General features: G+C 38.6%; 1 protein-coding gene across 4 annotated transcripts in view; it reads left to right on the plus strand.

Annotated features, from left to right (window-relative positions):
• Positions 1–23,991, plus strand: part of Ctns (Cystinosin) — an 82,506-nt gene that overhangs the window by 41,068 nt on the left and 17,447 nt on the right. The window lies entirely within an intron of this gene.

Raw genomic sequence — 23,991 nt, forward strand, 5'->3', positions numbered from 1 at the left:
TCTCCGACGGGTCGGTGCAGCAGCTTGATTTGGTCGCAACATGTGCCCGCCAAGGTTGATGAAGTTGTTCATAAAACGAAAAACGAAAATAAGCGAAACTGTTTCAATGTGACTGAGAATGGATACTTCTACCGCCTCAAGGTAGTGTTTGTAGTTTTATCTGTAGGCTCAGCTGGTTGTTGTGGGATGTTGCCTTAGCTGTGATACATTTCACGCTGCAGTACAGATAATGAAACCCAGGGGCTCCGATCGAGCGATTGGTTTCAAGAACAATAACGATACCTGTTTCAGATGAGGGAGATTTTTGCTTTGCTCGCAAAATTTGGGCTGCTAAAACTGAAAGCATGATTGCCCTTTCAGTGTCGTTCAGTGCTGCACGAGCTCGCTGCTTGGCGTTGAAAGTTAGCGTGCTGTCGTAAAACTGGTTGAGAAGAAGATGTCCCACTTGGAAGTTTTGTGCCGGTAATAGAAATGATTAGTTATGACTGTGGCTCCGGCAGTCCTCTTTTAGTGCTATCGGGCATGGTGTCTGCAGAAAGTTAGTCAATTGGTATTCGAATAATTTGAATCCAGTTGATCGTGAATGAATCGGTTGCATAAAGGATCCGACGTGTTTTACTAGGTTTGATGGTTTTCGTTGAAAACAAAAGAAATTAATTATTCATAATTTACATTAAATCGTGGTTGTGTTTCGTTGAAAGAAGATAAACAATGCCAAGTTTTTGTGATCGTTGAAATTATCCGATGTAGAACTATAAGGTATCTTAAAACTCTGCGGCATTGTGTATTTCATTTAAGGTGATACAACTCAGCGTCCACAAATCACCAGTAGAATTGCACGGCCACTTAGAATTTTCTAGGGGGTGAATCTCGCACTCTATTGCGATTTCAAGCATGAAATTTACTTCTCCATATTTGCTAATTATACTTCGAAAAATGCGAAGTGGCATCAGAGCAAGGTCCAGATCGTATCACCTTAACGCTATTCGAAATTGCATCCGGTAAAATCAAGATCGTATCAAGATACAGTATTTGTAATCAATCACCGAATATACAGATTCTGTAATGTAGTAATCCAAAAACTTTTCAAGTCGGGGTTGTTGGTTGGAAATGCTATCTAACATGAAGTTTTACCGGGAAAATTTATTAGCTAGAGAAAGTTCTGAAGAGGATAGGTTGATAGTTCCGCGAGAGTACGGCAGTGTGAAAATTGGATGGAAGTTGAAATTGAGCGAAGGGCCATTAATGCGACAGTACTAGTCAAAAGCACACTTCTCTACCTAACTCGTACAATGTACGAGGAGATTTGAAGTTATTCTTCAAATCTCATAGGCAAAAAGGTACGCATTTGACTTGCTCATAAACTGTCTGCGGCTGTTGGATAGTTCTAGCGACGTTTCATCACTACCTAAAGCCCCACGCTAGTTTTATAGTTTTATACAAATAATGACATCTAATGTTATGAATTATATTATTTATCTTGCCATTAAGTCTAAGGCTGGGTTCTGCCTGTGCTGTGCATAAGATTTAACTCCATTTCATTCAATCCAAAGTTCTGCAGGTCGCCATTCACCTGGGCCTCCACGAGTTTAGTCCAAGTTACGGCTACGAGTACTTTCGGTCAGTGTTTTGTAGATACATAGTCAACTTTGTACGATGGTAATCTGAAGTCCTCTAGACTCCAACGTAAGCACGATTCCCTGCCACAAAGCATCGTTGAATTTCTCTGCTGGTGCCATTATCGGTGGTCATACGGTGAGCTCAAGTATACGAACCTGCAAATCAGTTCGATTTCGTCGGCGTCAAGCTGAACTGGTGGTTAAAGGCTATCATTCCCTTTTTTAATAAAAGTATTTAGATAAGTCAATCCAGTTTATCTTGATCATATGTTTCCTTATAGAGTCCATTTTCTTATCACACTTCGCAATTTCAAGAGCACAAATCTCAAGATTTGCGAGGTTTATATATTTGTAAATTCCAGACTTTGCTTACTTCTCCGCAGCACAAACAAGTGATTAGTAGTTACAGCTAAGTGCATTCACAATAATATTAATATTTTGACATGTGAAATTGCAAAGTATAATGAAAAAAGGACGCTACAAGAAATTACCTGAAACCAACGCGCAAGTAGAACAAACCTTACATTAACATTAACATTAACATTAACAATAAAAATGTCAAATTGTAATTCTGTCACGGTTTTGGGGCTGTCTATAAACTACGTAGATAGTTTAGGAGGTTAGCGAGTGTTTATATCCATAAAAACAAATATATATGAGCGAGTGTCAGAAATTTAGAAAACTAAAATATTCAAAGAGTTTTGAGTTGAAGCAATCCGATTTGCAGAAAGAGGTAAAGCCAGGGTGCGAACTGAGCAATTTGAATTAAAAACAAATATATTTATGAAAAGGGGCATCAGGTAACCATTTTTGTTCCTCTGTTCGGGTCATAATAACTGCGACCAATACATTAATCTTTTGTGATGTGTCCGTGTCCTTTGTTTAGTGCATATCGTAGTACCTCATTACTATGGAAAAGTAATGAGGTATTCGTTTTCGATACAGTTAAATCATACATACTTGCTCTTCTTACAAGAAACTTCATTCAATCGTGATGTTTCGCTATATTAGAAGCGTTCTAGGACCTTTCCGAACAAATTTTCTCATCAATCAAAATAGGTCTTCCATGAGTCCTCATTCAATTGACAAAAAAATCTGGGATAACTTCAAATATCCAACTTCTCAGCAATCAAAATAGGTCTTCTGATATTTGACCACGCATCGGAACCCTGGTCCGAACCTTTTCTTGTATCCAATCTCAAAACCGAGGTTTATAACCGTCAAGAAAAAGACCTTCGGGCCAGAGTTCGATGTGGTAGATCTTACATCCCGTAACGTACCACGAAAAGGTGGTCTACCCACGCTACGGGGCAGATAGCCTAGTCTGTTAGACACGGTATTACAAAGCCAGATACGGTGGGTCCGATTCCTGGTCCAGTCTAGACATTCTATCGAGTTGGACATTTTGACGACAGCCCTGGGCATTGCAATCGTAGCACTTGGCGATGTACTTGGCATTGGCACTAAGGAAGTCTACAGTAGTTATGACAAACTATTCTACGAAGTTTTCTTGAATTTTTACAAAGCACGCTGTTTGGGGAACTTCGTTGAACTTAAGAGAACTTGGTTTAATTTTAAGAAACTACGTTAAAGTTCTTCCTTTAGTTTCACGGCACTTTGTTAACGTTTAATGTACTTCACATAGGTTGTGAAATTCCGTAGAAATGCATGAAACTTTCTAGAACTTTAGGGAACTTCGCAGGAAATTAAGGAAATTCTTAAAACTTCAGGGAACTTTGTAGAAGTATAGTGAACTTCCTAGGAATTCTGAGATCTTTGTAGAAGTCAAGCGAATCACGTAGTAATTTGAGGAACATCAAAACTTTATAGAAGTGCTGGGATTTTTATTTAAAGCTCAAGAAACTTCAAAGAAGTTCGGCCAAAAGATTGTAAAAGTTCAGCATTCTTCTTAGAACTTTAGGGTTTGAATTGGGATCTTACTGGAAGTATTGGGAACTTTGTTTCGCCCAGATAATTAGGAACGTTCGTAGAAAAGATTCAAGGTCTTTCCTAAAGTTTAGAGAAGGTCATGGCTGCCCTAAAATCGTGGTCCAATTTAGAGAACTAGGAATAAAAATAATTATGGTACTTGGAAAAAGTTGATGGAACTTCGTAGAAGTTGAATAGGGAGGGGGGAGGTACTTTGTAGAACATTGGATCAATTTTTCCGTCCCTCTGGAATTTTCGCCATCCGCTGAGTATTTCGTCCCTGTTTTATGCGCGAACGCAGAGTTAGATTATAGTTGCGTTTGTGTGCTTACTGGCTACTTAAACTCGATTTCAGGGTTGTTACAGCTGGCACGGATTTTGTTTTTCGTGCAAAATTTGCGTTTGGCGCGGATTTCTCACGTTTTTATAGTTCTGTTGCGTGGATTTTGCGGAAAGCTTATCATGGAAATGAAACCAATTTTGTAATTATGTTTTTCAGCTATCAATTCACTTTATTCAAGTGCAGTGACATAAGAGTTACGAAAACGACCCGAGCCAGAGGGGTGGATTCAATGAGAAATTTATTAACTTTTTTTATAAAATGCACTCCAGAGGCAGATGGGAATAAGAAAAAAAAAATATTATGAAACATAATTAAAAAAAAAAAACTGGGGTTTTCTCCAGCGGATTAAATATTGAATAGAATTTGCAGTGTTTTAGCGATAAAGTCGGCAAATCTCCTTCGGAAAACAATAACGAACTTTCGAAAAAAAAAATATAACTAGAAATACTGAAGCTTACTGACTTTTTGCGCGAATCCATATTTGAAAAATTATTCAAGATTTTGGGCCCTGAGAAATGGTCAAGGCTTGTAAATGATTTAGCGTGAAGGACTTTTCAGGGATTATTTATGAAAATTGGTATAATTCCAAAGGAGAACTCCGAGAGAATTCTAGAAAGTATTCTTTAGACATTCCGCGGTGAATTCCAAGATAATTATAAAAAGAATACCATGGACTTTTCGCGGAAAACTTCTGATGAATTCAATGGAGGTTCCAAGAGCGTTATGAGCAGAATTGCATAACAATTCGGAAGATAATTCCATAGGGATTTTATAAAGAAGTCCTAGAGCACTCCGATGATAATTCGCTGGAGACTTTCAAAGGAACTCTAAGCAGATTTTAAAGTAAATTCTGAGGTTGATTCCATGGAAATAGTCAGTGATGGCATAATCATTAGCAAATTGATATTTTTCCGCTCTCATTCGCATTTGAGAAAATATCATGCTCCTTCGATATTGCGAGACTATTCACAACGTATAAGGTTGAAGCTGAGAGTTGAATCGGCGCTACAATGATTCCGTTGCACCTCGTTTTCTTAGAAAGCGAAGGCTTTCTCGTTTTTCTCTTCACCGATGGAAGACACGAAGCGAGTGCTGCGAGCCGTTATGAAAGTTTCGGTTGCGTTCGGGTGTATAGCAAAAATCATGAAACTCAATCTCACCCCAGTTTGATGAGGTTTGCAGCTGGTGAGTTTTGTTAGCTTTATATTCTGAGCTGCGATATCACAGCTTGCAATATCAACCGCATAACGGCGCCGATGGTGTAGTGGTAAGCGTGATTACCTCTCACCCCAGCAGGCCTGGGTTCAATCCCAGTCTGATCACGCCTTCCTTCGGATGGGAAGTAAAGCCGTTGGTCCCCGGTTCATGAGTTGATGGGTCGATAGGTAGGGTCCAGGTGTGGGAGCTGCCTTCCTGGCACGTCGGTAGCATTGGTGCTCAGCACGGAAAACAAGATCGACAAAAAAAACAAACCAAAAAAAAAAAAAAAAATTTACCGCAGTTGTTTGCTTGTTGATTTATGCCTACGAAAATCAAGCGTGATCTTGGGCATTGATGAGATTTGATTTTTTGATATTTTCCCAACACTGGAAATAGTAATGAAAATTATAAGAGAATTTTAACCACAATTCCAAGTAAATTCTGACTGGAACACCCAAGCAATTCGGACATGAAATCCTAATGAGTTCCGATAGAATCTGAATCTGAGGATAGTTCCAAATGGATTCTAATTTGAGTATCAATTTACCAGTAGAGTAGATTCCTACGGATAATTCCAACTGAATTTTAAAGAAAAGCTCGTTTCAGAAATTACAGCGGGAGTTTTGAAAAAAAAAACAATTCAATGGGAATCTGAATTTGATAGCTCCAAAGGAATTCTAAGGAGAACTGCAAATCTGACATCAATATTCACGAACCAAGCTAACATTTAAAATCTCATACGAAAAGAAATATTACGAATCCAAAGAATAAACCAATTTGCTTAGAAATCGGGTGCAATATTTAATAAACAATGACGCAGAAAACCCTCTCTTTATCGCGGTTAAAGAGATCATACCAGCTATTAAACATTTGACTTTCAGCAAGTTTCTGGTTGATATTGTGAATAATGTTTAGAAGTAAACATTAACCGATAACATATGAATATCTTAATGTGGTATGATATCTTATGTTGGTATCCTATGTTTTGATATTAGTCAGTTATCGAAATATTTTGTTAAATATCAATTAAATACCAAAATATCAAAACGTGACCTTTCAGTTACTAGACAATAACACATAAAAGAGATATTCCCAAGTAACATTACAAGTTTTATAGACGTTTTATAGCGTTCTACAAGTCTAAATCATGGTCTTCTTCTTCTTCTTCTTCTTCGCATTTCAAGCTTATTGCTTATCGCATATTAGCTTATAGCGTGCTCTCAACTTAGTGTTCTAGATGCACTTCCACCGTTATTAATTGAGAGCTTTCGATGCCTGTACCATTTTTGCATTGGTATAATTGTGTGGCAAGTCCAATCATACTTCTATGCCCAGGGAAGTCGAGAAATTTTCCAACCCGAAAAATTCCTAGACCGGACCGGGAATTGAACCCAGCCACCTCCAGCATGGTCTTGCTTTGTAGCTCCGCCATTACCGACTGAGCTAAGGGAGGCCCCAGTCTACAGAACCCTAATAAAACCACAATTGTTACTTGGGTTGGGTTAGTATTAGAAGACCTTTTAACAAATTATTGTATTCTGGCATTCAAAACAAGGTTTTATACCCCAAGCATACCAAAATGAGGTATCATACAACATTGAGATATTCATATGTTAACGGTTAGTTACCGGTTCTTGCTCGGGTTGAGTATCCGTCAGTTATTATAATAACGACACTATTTATGAGCTCGTTATTCGTAGAGAACATTTTTGAGTTATTATTTTTGGTATTTTACCTCTTATGTCAGGCTCTTCAATATCATATAATATACATTACATACAGTTATGCTGTTATCATACCTGAATTTGGTATTCATTAGTTATTATTCCTGCTCGGGTAGTAAAACGTGACTGGAATATACATTGATTCTACTCTTCGAATACTCCCAAAACTTTGCAAAATCCTGGAACTTCAGAAATCCCCAAAAGTACCCTGATCTCTGATCTTAAAGTTTTGTTAGTTTCGAAAGTTTTGTAAGGTTCCGAAAGTTTATGGAATTTTCAATGTTCATGATGCTCTGGATCTTCCTAGAAATTCTAGGTACTCAAAACTTTTCGGCTTAATCTTCGATTCTCAGTAATGATCGTGGATTATCTTCAGCTCTCAGAAATACTGGTGTTTTCTGGTATATCTGAAATTGAAGCATTGCCGTGAATTCCACAAGTTTATATGCTGGAATATCCGTGAAAATGGCTAAGAATCTGACCCTAGAGCTCCAAGATTTGTTCGAAAACACTTGCTGCTAGAATTAAACTCGGATTGTGATATGGATATAGAATAAATAGAAGTTCCAGATCAACATTAAATGTAGTCGTGGCGCCTATTTGTTCAAACACTTGTAGTTGGTGTGCCTGAAAATATTCCTGGAATATCCGTACCTACATACCTACATGCATGACATTTTATAATTCTTTCTATTTCTTCAACTTCAAGAGTTAAAACATTATGGTTTCTTAGAACATTTTGAAAATCTCATGTTTAGAATATTGTTTGAGATTCGGCAGCTACCTAGTAGATTATATTTTTTAATCTGAGGCTTAGAACAAATTTAAAGATCAACAATTAAAAATTCTATCCCGTGCTACGAAAACATTTAAACATACCAGACTTGGGGATATGTTCAAGATCTGAGACAATCAAGTCATGATTCTGGGTGGACATTGAAATTTTCTTATTTCTATGCCTATCAACAAATTTACAATTCCGCACAGACGTTGAAAAACTGCTACAGTGCCAAGTACTCAAGCACCACTTTTTATGCCTTTAGAGGTACGATGTAATTAAGGTTTAAGCACCGAAATTGGTGGTTTAAGGCTGTTTAAAAAAATGTTGAGTATATTCCTAAATGTGGGCGGGTATTTCAATTTGTGGAGCCCTCAAAATTCTTAAAAAAAATCATCTTTGAAAATGTCATATAGAGAATCGTGAAATACTTTTTAAACATCATCGCTTGAATGGTTCTTCCGTCTTCTCCAACCAGTTTTTTTTTTCAACTTCCCCTAAACTTCAGGGATGTTTCCAGATTTTTATTGCTGATTCAAACTAGCTGCAGGATCTTTTAAGAAGTTCTGAAACTTCAAAAAAGTCTAAACTTTTGAGTAAGTTCCGATAAATTAAAGATAGTTTCATTAACTTCTGTTCAAATTCCAAAACCTGAAAATTTCTAGAAAGTCCACCAAACTCCAGTGAACTTACGAAAACATCATAAATATTTTGGAAACTTCACAAGTTCAAAAAACTTCAGGAAAATTTAATGGTTTTCAGAAAAGTTTCATTTGTTTCAGAGAATAGGGAAAACTTTAGGGAAGCTCCGGATTTCCGAGAAACTCAGGCAATGTTCCACAAATTTAAGAAACGTAAGGGAAGTTACATGAACATTTTAAAGGCAGTGTCAAGAATTAAAATTTTAAAAATCAGGAAGATCAGAGATCTTCAATGCTAATGATACAATAAATTCAAGAAAAATGTGAGAGCACTTAAGAAATTTCGTAATCTTCATGAAAGTCCAAATACCTTCAAAGATGATTATAGATATTCAGGTAGCCTCATTATAATCAGGGAAGTTCAGAGTACTTGGAGGATGATCAGAGAACTCTAAAACAGCCCCATTAACTTCAAGAAAATTACAAGAACTTTTAAGGAATTGCGTGGAATTATGAAATATTCCTAAGTGCATTTCAGGCATGTTCCGACAACTTCAGGGGTATTGCGGAATGTTTTATGAATATCAGGGAAATTTGCTTGATCATTAGAACATCCCCCAGAAATCTCTTTTTTTCCGGAATTATGTCCTTGTTTCTTTCGACTGTTCCGTATGCGCTCTGGCTTCCGAATTTCTCCAGAAGTGTCTTGCAATCTACCTTAGGAAGTGTCTGCCAGCGTCTCCAGGAAGTTTCTTCCGTCTTCTTCTGGAATTGGAATGCTGTGTCCATAAGCCATAGGTTTTTGACTTTTATTGAAAGGTTTTTCCGGCTTCCACTAGAACTGGCTACTTCTGGAATTTACTTCCATTTCTGAAACTTTTCTGGCTTCCTTTAGATGTGACATCCGATAGTTTCTTTGAATATTCACTAGAAGTTTCCCAATTCTTGTCTTGGTAGTTCCCGGATGTTTCTCCGACTTTTCTTAGAACTTTCCTCAAATTTCGCTTCGCAAGCTTCTTTCTTCTTTCTCTGGAAGTTCCTTCAGAAGCTAATTCAAAATCGATCGTAGTTCAAAAGTTAAAATTTTCGCTTTCAAAAACAGCTAAAATATAAAATAAATTAAAATAGTAAATACCGATAAATACCGATAAACTTTGAAACAATCTGGCAACGCTGCTCTCTAGTTCAGTGCGCAAAACAGTAAGGATCAATGAGTGATTTTGATATAAATATGAACAGCCATCCACCTCATCATTCACTGTCTCGTGAAAGTCTAAATGATTGGGAAGTGAACAAGTCACTGACAGCCGAGCACTCAGTCAGTAGCTCAGTCAGCACGTTTATTCTTCCGTGATGGTACCCAATCCTTGTTTTGAATGACTGAGCGTACATTTTCTATGAAAAAATGCCTCAACTACATGCTGTGTGAGCGAAGGCAAGCGGTGAGAGTCGCCTGTTCGTGACCGACTTAATATTTTTGTTGGCTCTTTCATTGTCTCGTTCTTTACGATCTGGATAGAGCAATGGATTGAATAGTGCAGTGCTTTCACACTCAGCCTAAGCAGTCAATAATATTAGGTTCTCTTACAGTTTTGTATAAAAAATGAACCGAATCTGTGAGCAATGGCGACATAATCAGACTCTGTAATGTGGTCCTTTAAAAAATGTGCTCCCAGAAGTAATCTTAGGCAATTTGATGAAATAAATACATTTCCGTCAGTTTATTAAACCTAGAATATAAAGGTTTTACGCTGACAAAATTTGCCTGACCACTACAGACCGTAGAGTGTTCACTCGGCTGTCGACAAAAGCAGGCCACTCTCGATGTGTGCTACGCGATCGTCTGTTTTCTCGGCAGCAACCATTGTGTGGTCCTCCTCATTGTTCTTCATCAGCAGTTCTTTTGGTCGATGCGTCGTCGACTTTGGAAAGCAACCGTTTCGTGATGAGTGTGTGAGTGCTGACCACGTTTTGCGTCCATTGCTGCAATGGACGCGCTCTGACCCTCGTTGGCGTACAGCAATTTGCCATACAATGAAACTACTGGAAGCGGCTCCAGTTCTGATGGAGGAGGCTTTTTGGATAGCGGAAGATAAAGTGTTTATTGTGTTGTACCTTTTGACTATAGTTTTAAGATGTATTGTATAGTGACCAAGAATCCTCGGCTCTGTAAAGTTAATTCGGTTGAGCCTTATCAAACAAATTAATAAACAACACTACAGACCGTAGTAAGAACGACCATTTCAGATCTCGTTAGAAATATCTACAGAGGATGTAAGAAATCATGCTTACGTCTTTTTGTATCAGCCATTTGTTTTGCGTGTAGATCTCACGCGACCCACTATCGACCGCCAACGAGACAGGTATCTAGCAACTGCTCGGACGTTAGAGGCCACAACCGGAACAAATCTCAGCAGCTACTTTGTATAGCTCGATTGTAGAGCAACTCCACTGCTGCATGTCTTTCAATGTCATCTGATTTACCCGTCCTCTCACTCGATCGCCGGCAACAATCTACATTTTCATTCATCGGAGCTACGTTTTCGCTCTCTCGCAGAGCCGGAGCAAACCGGTAGCTGTGTGATGCCCGTACCGATTGGAGATCATTAGATCACAACCAAGCGCATCACAGGTGTTTGCTGCATCCGCGTTCGGTGGAATCCGCTGCCTTTTCCAGTACTAGCCACTAAATTGAGTTGTTTTGAACAGGTATTTCAACATATTCCGAAAGGATGTCGCGTCGTCATGCTAAATAATAACCATCATTAATGGTCGTATAAAAATTCGTCTGGAAAATTATCATCAACGACCTTGTATTGACTGCGTAGCGAGAGCGAGGAGGCACGACATCAATGTTCATGTGGCACAGCGCAAGATGAAGGTACGACGTCATATCGGTTATCATCGGCACCCAGTTAACGGTCTTGTGTCCTCGAAAACTACGGTCACCGAGGATAGTGACAGATAACAAACAATGACACATCGAGTAGGATTAACATTGGCTATTCACGTACTCTGAAATGTAATCCCGAAATAGTTGACGCGTAGTTGTCTCCAACTGTCGAACGGAATGACCGATTGTTCAACGACGATCTCGTAAACTTTATGACACACTGAGATAATGGCATTGGTGCCACGAGGTGCCGGTAAATCCGCCGGTCACTTATCTTTGAACTAAACACGTGATCGTTTCGAAAGATTTATGGATCTCTTTGATGGGCCATTTGTGTTCCGTTATTGTTCCGTTTGTTAACCTAGAAATGCAATTAGTTGCGATAAGAAATAAATGCACAATTTTCCCTAGTATCAGGTCCATCGGACACTGCAAATCAATTTCTACTCGTTATGACATAATTTTCGACTTTGTGATTAACACTTCCTACTTGAACGAATGCCTGTGGCAGAAAAGAGTTTCTAGGGGAAGTGCCGCTTGCTTGCGATTCACCGTGTCATGACCATCAACCCGAATCAACCCTGATTGATTGATAGGTAGAGGCCTCTTCCTCTTCCGAATAAAAAATTAAATCCCTTTGAGGTTGTGAATCGATGTTTAAATAATCATTGCTTATTTAATGTGATAACAACATTGAAATTTAGTTGGATTGAATTCTGCCATTGCTATGGGATGTAATTTGTTTCGATTGACTCACTGTAATTTTACTATCAACCACTATCGATCAGCGCTACGAAGACATACGAGAGTAACTCACGTGCACGTAATTACCATTCTCGTTCTACCGCAGTCCGGTTTACAAATGCAACACGTGCTACCTAACCAGCCCGTGATGGGAAGCTGACCCCGGGCCCATTAGCATACTGGCCTTTCGCCGCTTTTACTACAATGGATTTACACTTTCCCTTTCGATGGCGCGTTGAATGAACTAAACACACAACCGTGATAAGCGTTTATTGCAATCCTCTCGCGATGCTGAATCGATTAGTATTCGTAATACTTCTATTAGCTACGGTCATAGCGGTCCATTAGAATTAGTCGTTCGTAATTGATTGCAACTCGTTAAACAAAGAGCGATCGGTGTGGAATATGGTACCTGCTGCACGCAGAAGAAGAAAAGCGAAATGTTATGGCATTTTCGTAACTTGGACAGACAATACAATAAGTGCTATTATAGAGATCGCTGAATGCTAAAGCACGAGTGCGATACAACGGGATAGCTTCATAGAGCTAAAGACGTCATTGGCTCTATGGATTTTGCCTTTCAATATTTGCCCGCATGCATGAATACACCCAAATATCTTACAATTGATGGCTACAGGGTTGCTTCCACTCACTTTGCTACACAAATTTGTTTTCCGGAATTATGAAATCATTCGGTGTTATAAAGATACTGTTTACTTGTAAATTATAAGCAGAGTTTTTGAAGAATGTGTTTGACACATAAAACCTATCAATTTCGCTTTCAAATCGACAGGTTTTATATGTCAAACACATACTTCTCTCACATACTTCGGTATCAATTGCTCAAACATCGATCGATTACTTACTGAGCAATGTTTTCTTTTTGCAGAAATTGCCAATTTTCCGTTAAACATTTTACCGGAGGCATCGTGTTTGGAGTGTTAAAATTGGTTTAATGGCGAGTGAATAGTTTTGTATTGTGCTAAATAATTTTATTTAAGAATAATTGATCTTGTTTTATACCAGGCACACTTTTTACAAATTTACCAAAGACAATAAAGAATAAATGATTATTTGGTAATGCTTTTACAATAAAAAGTTGGTCGCCATACTGAATAATTTTTTTCTTACCCTGCTATATCAAACTCTATCAGCCATTATTTACGTCTAACATTTATAGTAAATCTTTTGGTTTCGCATTATTTTTATGATTAATAATGATATTGAAAGTAAATTTCACAGAGCAGTAAAATTTCGTTATCAATAACTTTAAGAACTTACATTGATTTCTACTCAATAAACAACTATTTACTGAAAATAGTTGTTTGGTTTATGATATGTGAAGTTTCAATCCAAGATAATTTTAGCTGTATCCAGTTTTATTTGACATTTGTTTTATATGAAGCACATTTTTACTTCAAGAAGCATCAAATAATCTATACATTCTTCATGTATACTAATGCCAGCTATGAAGGTGTCTTGAGAACCAGAAACAAAAATACACGTTGAAAAATCTTGCCAGTTTTAAGAAACTTTTAAAATAAGTTTCTTGGCGGGATCGACTGTTACGAATTATGTTGGAGGTTATGTGGCTTTCAGTCTTTTGATGCTCCTGTTCCAACAGACTGCAAACCATGTGGGAACAAGGGAAGACAACTGAAGATTACGAGATAGCAACACTACGAGAACGAACAGCACTATTGGATCACTCCGTCACCAACCAACAAGTCTTCGCATTCGATCACACACAGATACTGGATTCTAGTTTAAAAAAACAAAATCTACCAATACTCGAAACATGTCACATTATAAACACACCACACACTGTCAACAAGCGCACAGATACAGACAATTTGAGTAGCACGTATGCTGGCGTTCTTCACACACACGCAAACCAAAAATCTATTACAATAAATGTTAGTTCCGTTTCCTATCATCCTCTGTTCATGAACATCGCAACGAATGTTAGGAATTGACCATGCAAGCGATGTAATGGTTTTTTGTCTTTTTTATTTCGTGTTAGCGTGGATATTTCGACTATACCAGTAAGATGGTAGAACGACGCACGTTGTAGAACATTGTAGAACGACGCACACACTTGCCTCGAATGCCTCTATTACAATGAATGTTAGTTCCGTAATGGTTTTTTGTCTTTTTCATTTCGTGTTCTATCTACGCTTTCGACTATACCAGTAAGCTTGTAGAACGACGCACGTTGTAGAACATTGTAGAACGACGCACACACTTGTCTCGAATCTCTCCAGCAGAAAAAGCATACGAAGTCGAGCATGCGAGAAAATGAGCGCTTCATCTTTGCTTTTAAGCTAACCATATTCAGGAGCATGGAGAGAGCAGTGGAGAAAGGACAGGTCTGATAATCGCAACGTTCGTGGTTCGAGTCCAGTCGGCAGCCAAATTCCTATTTTTTTTCGACACAATAAATTTACCTCACTAATACACTCTACATTTTTCGGTCTCCAATTTTCTTGCATTGGACCGCAGCTAGGTATATCGCATCCTCGGTTCATGCGGTCTCCACTTACATCCTCTGATGATGAATCCCACATAATTGTAAGCGAATCTTACATCCACCGGTTGGGTGCAGTGAAAAACAATAGGTGTAGTAGACAAACACAGCAAAGAGCACAAGAGTCACAAAACGTATCGATACCGCCATAGTTAAAGTGGCGCCAAAACGAGAAACTGCACCCAAGTCCTGCTAGCCGGTTCATTTTGAATTTCCCGCCACTACCGCAAAACTGGAGTGGTCAAGTGAGTAGAAATGTCCTCGAATGTACTCCTCGAGAGTATGACGTCCGGCTAACATGATATCTTGTTTTGTAGCATACGATACCGAAAATCGTGACAATTGTGCCTATGCTGTGGGCTCTTAACACTAAAACGGAATTTAGTTAGTAAGTAAAATCGAAAACGAAATTCCATCCAAGGTTGCAAAGACTCACTTCAGCTAAAACAATGTTTTTCTAAATTATGAAATAATTAGATGCCATGATCAAATTTTGAATTGGTAGGATACAAGAAGAGGTTGCAAAGAATGTGTTTGACATATTAAACCTGTTTATTTCACTTCATGAGAGTCACAATCAGCGATTTTTCACAAACTCACTCACTCACTCACTCACTCACTCAGCGATCAGCAAATCGCTGATTGTGACTCATAGAAAGCAAAATTTACAGGTTTTATGTTTCCAACGCATACTTTGTAACCTCTTCTTGTAAGTTACAAGTAAAACATGCCATCATACCATCTTTTGGTTTTATTATTCCGAAAAACATTATTTTAGCTGAAATGAGTCTTTGCAACCTTGATTCCAACATTGTATTTAAAAAAACATATTTACAGATTCTTTGAAAAAGGCCCAATACATTATTTGACCGAAACGTCCGAAAACTTAAAACCCCGTTTTTGAGCATGAAAATTTTAAAATAAGTCTTTACAATATTTTGTAGGGTGGGTCAAATTGAATTTATAAGTGTTGTAAGACGGTTTTATGACTGCTTGTGAGATAATGTAGTTTTAATGGATTCATCTATAAAATTTGTTCAAGATGATTATAAACGTAATTTTGTTACATGAGAACAGACACGTCTCCGAGGACACCAAACTTCTAAAATTAACTTTTCAAAAGTAAAATAGTGTCGATCACTGATTTGGCTTTCAGGAAACACTGTGCGCTGATGTCGGTCATCTGAGTCGTCAATTTAATTTCAACCCTTTCCTCCTCAAGCACTTCTTCTGTTCCCTGATGATTGTCGTTGTTTTCCGACGATGCTCCTCCGGATGGCACATCCGTGTACGAACTGCTACCGCTCTATTCTTTGCCCTGATGTTGCTTTTCTGGCTGCTACCGTGCTTTGCATTGGACAGGAATTCATCCGGTGCCCCTCAATCGTACATAGAAAGCACATGTTCGTTGTTCCCGTTATAGAATATATTCCCCTTCCGATTGAGAAAATACAGCGATTTTCCTTTCCTACGTCCATGTATACACTCTGCACATCTGTGTACATGTCGAGGCTCAACTAAGCAGGAAATTTCTCCTGGAGGACACGCTTCACTTTATCGTATTTTTCCAGCACCATGGGACATCTGGTGGAAGATCGCGCATTCGAATTGAACGTTGCTCCTCGCAAGCGACATGCGTACCTCACCTGCCTTTCCATCTACATAATGGAAATTTGTTTCTTCAGGCCTATGCAACAATGTATGCAGCATAAATTCTTCTGGGTTGATCCTTATGAAAAGTGCTTTTTTCTCCGCAATCGCAACAGTTAGTTTTAAAGTTGGGGGCGACCCCAGCGTTGTGGTTAACATCCATACCTCACACGCCAAAGTCACGAGTTCAAATCTCATCCCGGACAAGTCACGAATGACGCAAGAGTGTTAAAGTGACAATAATAATAAAAAAGAAAGTTTTAAAGTGTTTGACGTAAGACTACGTCTGTGATTTCTGTATAGGGATACACTTTGTAAAAACCGAAAGTGGAACATGTACCAAAATTATGAAACATTTTGAACGTTGATAACTCAGCTATCCCTGGACCAATTTCAATATTTTTATCACCAAAAGATCAGAAATATTTTTACGCATCTGTTAAAATTTAAGACTTTATTGTTTTTCAAAACGTCAACTGTTGCTATGATAGTTAAAATTATCACCGATTGCGTGAGTGGTGGTGTTCTCCAGTACCCAAGGCTGCCCGAAACCGCTGATCGGATTCAGTTCCAATCACCGTGTGTGGTGGTGTCCGGTCGTCGGCATCAGAAGCAGCAGCAGCAGCAGTGCTATCGGCGCGTGGCGTTGAACATTGTTCTCCAATACACAACGAAAGGCTGTCTGCAAGCAGCGAGCTGCAGCTCACGTAAGCATGCATAGAAGGAGGAAGAAGCCGCACCGCTATTGATTGGAATCAGTAGCTCTTTGTGAGTCGCTGTGGGCCATCTATGTCAAGCGCGTCATACTGAAGAGTATAAACCCCGCTCAAATTTCTATTCCTACACAAAACACAAGCTCCTGCTGCAGTTAACAAATAATATTTATTATATAAGACCACGTAGTCCTACGTCACCATTGCGTACAACCCCCTAGGGTTGTCCCTTGTACAAAAAACAAATCTTCTTATTTTGCCTGTTTTAAATTATAGTCGTTCATCAAATTAATTGATGAGCATGAGCATGAGCATTAAGGATCCTCAATTTCAGTAGGTGCTACTCCATGATTGACCAGATTTAGCGAAATTTTCACAAAGATCCTTATGAATGGGGTTTGGGAATGGCAATCCATTCTCAGTGTGCAAAATCCGGTTAATCTTTTATTTTTTAGGTCAATAATGGTGCCGGCCTTGTCTTTACGGTTATCGGGGAGGAAAAGGATTGTTATTTCAACACCCGTTGTTACTAGAGACACTCACAATATCTTTACACTTTTTTCTAACTGGTGGAATCTTCTGGTGTTTATCAACACTGCTTATTTTTCTGCACCACAACAAATGTAAAATGGCAATTTGAGAGCAATTATTGTGTCAAAAAACGACAATTTTTTATCAGAATAAATTAAACTGTTGCAACTATTTTCGTACTTATCGTCAGCTCATTTGGTTTCTTGTTTTTTTTTTAATATAGCAGTTTGAAAAATGGTACTTACAATAGAAAAAGATTACTGAAATGGCTCGAACTTTGTAGCCCAGAACTATACTGTAAAACCTTGAATGTTTGACTAATCAGCAGTAAATATGTCAGGAATTCTGGTGCACTTCTTTAAACCTGTTCTTAAGGTGATACTCTAAGGAACCCTTAGCGTAAAACTTTAAAGGCACAGATTTCGGATTCCACAAAACATACAAATTTGAAATTGCTTCTCCTAGTTTGCTGTGCTACTACACACAGAGAGTCATGCTTGGCATGCACAGTTGTACACACCAACTGCTCATTTGTCAATAACTGTAGACATGCAAAGAGTAGGTCAATCTTATAATTTGAATCAATATCAATGAATGTTCACACTTAAAATCCGAGATGTGCAGCGACCACTACTCACTTCATTTTTGCAACGCAAAATCAAATACAGTTTATTACTAGAATTAAAATCACCTTGTTTTAACGTATCTATAACAAGCTTAAACTCTATTCTATCGACTGCTTCAAACAGAACTATGTTTCGTAAACTCTGTGCAAAGTTATTATCAAATGAGCAGTTCGTGAGCAAAACTGTGTATGCCAAACATGCAGAGAGTAGCAATTTCAAATTTGTATGTTTTGTGGAAGCTGACATTTGTGCCTTTGAAGTTTCACGCTAAGGCTTCCTCAGAGTATCACCTTAAGGAAAAACAAAATCTGAACCTATTTTATCATACAAAATTTTCAAATTATTTCTTCAAAAATAAAATTGAATTTGTTCATTACACAATTAGGATGTTTCCATTTTGCGCCTTCCTGGATCCGGTTCTATTGGTCCATGGCATGATGTCTTTTTACTTCTGGATGGAAAATCATAAATTAAGTGCAGATCCACCTGTTGGTCCATGGCATGATGCCTATATACTTTTGGGTTTAAAATCATAAATTTGTGTGTTTGACTTGCACTGTTGCATTAATGACCCTTCGCTCTTTTTCAACTTCTATTCAATTTTCATACTGCCGTACTCTAACGGAACTATCTACCTACCCTCTTCTAAGACCATTCTCTAGCTAATAAATTATCACACATGAAGCTTATTTTGAGCCAGCCGATAATATCATCAATTTCAGGGCTGTTACAACAGGTGTGTTTTTCGCGAATTTGAACTTTCAGTCGCTAAAATCACAGAAGCATTAAATGATGTCGCGAAAATCGCCAAGGGACTGATGTGCTATCACAAAAAATGTGGAATTTATTGTAACTTTTGCGTCCCGGATTATTTTGCGGTCATCAATTTTGTTGTTGATTCATCTCTAGTTTTCTCATTTTTTTTACACCCTGCAAATAATCGAGAAATTATTACAGTTCCATAAGTCACACCAAATTTACGCGGAAAAAATTTCCGCGTAATTTAAAATTGATCAAGGACATTTTGAGATATTTATGTTTTTAACACTCTTCTGTAATTTTTACACAAAATTACCTAAAAAAATACCGTGAATATTTTTCTAATACAGATTATATTTTTTCTACAACTTTCTCTTCGAAGTCATTTGATCAGACCTGAAGTTTTCGTGATACAATTTATTAAAAAATTTCGAAGACACCATTTTGAAAAAAAAAAATACAATATTTAAAATGGCCGAATTTGACTTCCTTTATTTTTATCACTCCTGTCTGAAATGTTGCAGATAAATTGCAGGGAAATCAGGGAATATCAAGGAATTAATGTTTCATCATTGAGTCTACACCGTGTTGTTTGAACTTGCCTGCATAGTCGAAACTGCCGTAAATTACCCACCAACAGTTGGAAAAGCAAGCGTAGTTTATGGATGAACAATACCTGTTGGAAGATAAACAATCTTGTTTTGAATTATTTCAACAGACGGCGGCAGTGTGCCGTTAGTCTTCTAATTGCTTGATTTAATTTGACGTCTCGTCTTAAGCAAGCAAAATCCTGGCGAAAATATTGACAATATTCAAAAGTATTGTCATCCATATTGATGCAGATATTGACGACGAAAATATTGATGAACATAATGACGCAAAATCAAAAAAAGTTTGATTGAATGTTTCAATATTTCCCCTCATTATCCCCTTCTGCTTGACTACAGCAGTAGATGGGACTTGCTCCTCGGCAATTTTTGTCAAGGTGGTTGAAAATATTAACATGAAAATATTGACGAATCTACTGCCATGTGCGGTGCACTTTATAGAGATTGTTGTCTTTGGTAAAGTTATTCCGATGGACAATACGTGAACAGTTCAGTCATTATATCACCACGGGTAATATTTGACTTTCAATTGCTTGCTTGAGTTTGAGACCTCCACTATTTAGATAGAAGGTTGCTGGCTTTGGCAACATTGTTGATGCGGACAAGACCTTTTTGGACAGGTCAGTTGATGATTCTGAGCCATCTGAAATCTAGTGGATTGCTTAAACTTGCACTTAAGCTATTGGATGATAAACAGTGTAGTTTTGAATTTCCTCACTAGGCTGTGTTAGTGTCAAGAAAAGGTAAAGTTGTTAAACAAGACCTATTGGATGGCGGACAGTTATATTGAGAATTCTATTAGCACGCGGTACTAGTTTGCCATCTGACTTCTAGTGGCTTGCTGCTTAGCTTAGCTTGACTGGTCAAATCGAGAGAAGGTTGTTGTCTTCAGCAAAGTTGTTCAAATGAACAAGAGCTACATGCCCGTAGAATCTAACTCAGAGGTGAGTTCCGTTAACTCAGTTTAGCCAAAATAGCGATTACCCATAGTCTGAGTAAACATCTGCTCGGATTTGAGTAACTGTTATTCATACTGCGTGAAGTTAACGATTTACATAGTTGAAGATGCTAAGAGTCAGATAACAGACTTAAAGTGCTTATTTTATACGATAGAGGAGGAGATGAAAGTATTGAGTTGTTAGTTCCGTTAGAGTACGGCAGTGTGAAAATTGTATATAGAGAGTAGAAAGTGAGCAAGGACAACTTTGAGGAAGGCACGAATCGGGTTGATCATCTCTCTTTACCAACTGGGGAGTTTGGACCGGGACTAATCACAAATGACGTCCCCCAGTAACAGAGAAAAGAACACGAGTAATGACTGGTTGCTTTAACTTGACAGCTTGACTAGATAGAAATGTTGTTGCCTTTGGCAAAGTTATTCAGATGGACAAGAAATGTTGCCAGCTGGCGTTAGTGTATTGTTTGACTTCTTATTGCTTGCTTTAACATAACAGATCGACTATGTAGATAGAAAGTAGTAATCCTATATATGGAGATTTGCGCAAGCGACCATATTGAGCCAATCGAGCAGTGAGAACTGTCAACATGTGAGCCAAACAAGCATGTTTATCGTTTGCCAGAATATTTCAGTTGAAATGTATTGCAATAACTTCAAACAAAGTTTATAAACAAACAAAAATATTATAGTGCCAACATTTGCTCTAGCTGCGGGCTCTCTTATGTTAAGATACGCATTTTACTGCTCAGTAAAATGCGTATCTTAACATAAGAGAGGCCGCAGCTAGAGCAAATGTTGGCAATGCACTTCATATTCAATAAATGTTATTCGAAATTTAAGGAAAAATAGTTCATCATTAAGGATGATTTAAACAACGTAAATAAATTCGCAGCGTAGACAAAGATAAAGTCACGCACAAAGCTGTAACATTTTGCTCCGCGGCATGTGTTGGCAGTTTTTGTAAACAAAACAAATCACGTTGCCAAATCGTCTGGTAATATTTCCGCTTATCTCTGTATATAGGATTACTAATAGAAAGTTGTTGTCTTTGTTGAAGTTGCTCAAACAAGTCGAGACAATTCCAAACCCCAAAGACTTTCTAGACTGGACCGAAAATTGTACCCACCGCCTACCGCTGGGTAATACCGTACCTTTACTGACTAGTCCGATTTATAGAATGCATCTCGGTTAGCGAATGCCATTATCTAGGTGAAATAGGTTGTATCCAAGACTCGACCGTAGATGTTACGTAGGATTACGTGCTCGGTATCAATATTCGGCGACTGTGCTAGGGAACCACTTTTTCCTATCACGGAAACGCCTCGTTTTCTCGTTGCTAAAATTTTCTATTCGCGAGATATTCGTGATCATTTATTATAAATTCGAAATTGTTTTGATTTTGTCAAGCATCCTGGAGAAAACCTTGCCGTAATTAGAAGTGCTTCTGGTTACTTGACAAGGTCTTGTGGTATTCGGTCATTGCGAGAATTTTTGGTTGCTGGATACATTATTAAAGAGCTTTGTGGGTGATGTAGCTGGCAGCAAGGCGAGCGAACGTTCAATGAAAATTAACTATTAAACAATCATAATTTATGGTAGTCCTGAAAAGAATCATTTTATCGTGATGGTTGAGTAATGCTGCGCTATTAGGGTGTTCAACACGTATGAGACTGGCGAGCTGTATGTTTTTTGGACGCGCTTGGCATAGATAGCCCACAGCGGCTCACGACGAGCAACTGAAACCGATCAGTAGCGGTGCGGCTTCTTCCTCCTTCTTCAGTGAATCGAGGCCTTGATAGCTAGCTGATTGTGGGGAGTTTTCGTTGTGTACTGGAGACCGACTGGACTGCCGAAAGCACTGCTGCTGATGACAACCGGACACCACCACTCACCACATGCGGTGATTGAATAAACACCGTTCGGCGAGACCGGATGAAATTCGATGTTGGAATTTGTGTTAGGGAAAGCGCTTTCCGCAGGCAATCGGTGATAATTTTAATTATAATAGCAACCGTTGCACATTCGACCTTTTGATAATAGAAAAAGTGTTCATTTTAGCAGATTCGTAGAAAAATTTCCTTTTGATAGGCCTGTTTAGAATCAAAATCCATACGCTAGTGACAGAAACAAATCCTGACCACTTTTCGTAACGCGGACGATTTTGGTTTTCTTGAAATTGCACCCCCAATATGTTGTCGAAAGAAATATTCCTACGTCAAAACAATCATTATTCTATAACCGAACGATATGTTAACCTGAACTGTGAATTTTATAAGTTGAATCTTCATGTTTGGATATCATCGAAAATATGAATCGAAGCTTTGTTGATTTGGGAATTCCATTTAGGTATCATCATTTAGAAATTTTGGTTGAGCTTGAGCTTGATTGACCGCCCACGGTTGCTACTCTGTTACTGCCAGATCAGCTGTAATTACACAGAGAACCAATAGACGATGCTTGGGACTAGCAATCATCCTCAATGTGTAAAAACTGGTGATCTTAAGTTAGGTAATACCAGCGCCGGCCGCGCCCGAACACAGGTCAAGAAAGAAATGGGAAGGATTGTGTTGACATGACACTCGCTTTGATGGAAGCCGAGAACACCTCTGCACTTCCACGAGGAATCACTGGGATTTTGGATAAGAGGTTTGGGTTTGCAGCAGGGTTCGTTTTGGTAAACGATAAGCTGAATTGATGCCCTAACGATCATATAACGCGAAGAAGCTTGGGACTAAACCCACGGTCTTCTGCTCAGTAAGCAAAAACGTTTGCCACTAGGCAGACGAGCACCTTTTTAATCACCGAGTTGCTGTTATTACCATGTAGTCATATTAACAAATAAAACGATTGACGAATCTTGAATGTGGATTAGACTCATGATGTTCTGCTCAGTAAGCAAAAACGGTTGCTCTAAGGCCACCGAGCCCCTCATATCACATAATACCGTTGCTCAAATTTGTGTATCCATTCAAACCCGGAACCAACGACAACAACGAGTTTCGCAAAATACACGATACACAAGCGATTTTAACATAAATTTCTTTGATATGTAAGGACCTGGGACCGCGTTTTTCTGCTCAGTAAGCAGGCCACTGTAACCGACGATCTTTCAAATCCGAAAACTAAAAACTACGAAAAAGTACTTAGGCCTTCATTAAGTTCCACTTTCACGCGACGTTCAATGACAGGGTCCTATCCAGGATTACATCTGAAAAATCCAAATCTGGCCAACGCCCACCTAAACCTGTTCTAATCCACCTGAAATGACTAACGAATGGAAGACTTTGACTACCCAGCCATGCAATAGTCTCATTCCGTGCCTTATGGCAACTTGATGATTCTATTGCGCTCATCTTTTGGCACCACCCAGGGGAGACTTGGTCCTGTACTCAATGCTTAACTTATCTCCATTCCACTCAGCTACTCGCAATTTCTTGTGATATAGTGGGCGGAGTATTATTATATGAGACAATTCAATGCAGACGTCTTTCCAAATTTGGCAGATCGACAGGTAATCGGTGAGTTACCACGATAGTTGCTATTCAACAACTCGACAACGTCCCATCGTCAACGCATGCTATGAGAATTTCCCATTGCAGACGCCAACGAAATGACGTCATCGAGCGTCATCAACTACCCTGGTTATCGCCTGGTACCTTAGAGCACGATGCTAGGAGGCGAACCGGAAGAATCGATGAGCTATCTCTCCCACTCATCATTTAGAAATTTTGGTTGAATGGATTAACAA

The sequence above is a fragment of the Ochlerotatus camptorhynchus genome, unplaced genomic scaffold, assembly GCF_037179485.1.
Source record: "Ochlerotatus camptorhynchus isolate MF236.1 unplaced genomic scaffold, CSIRO-AGI_Acam_v1.1 ptg000170l, whole genome shotgun sequence".
Lineage (NCBI taxonomy): Eukaryota > Metazoa > Arthropoda > Insecta > Diptera > Culicidae > Ochlerotatus > Ochlerotatus camptorhynchus.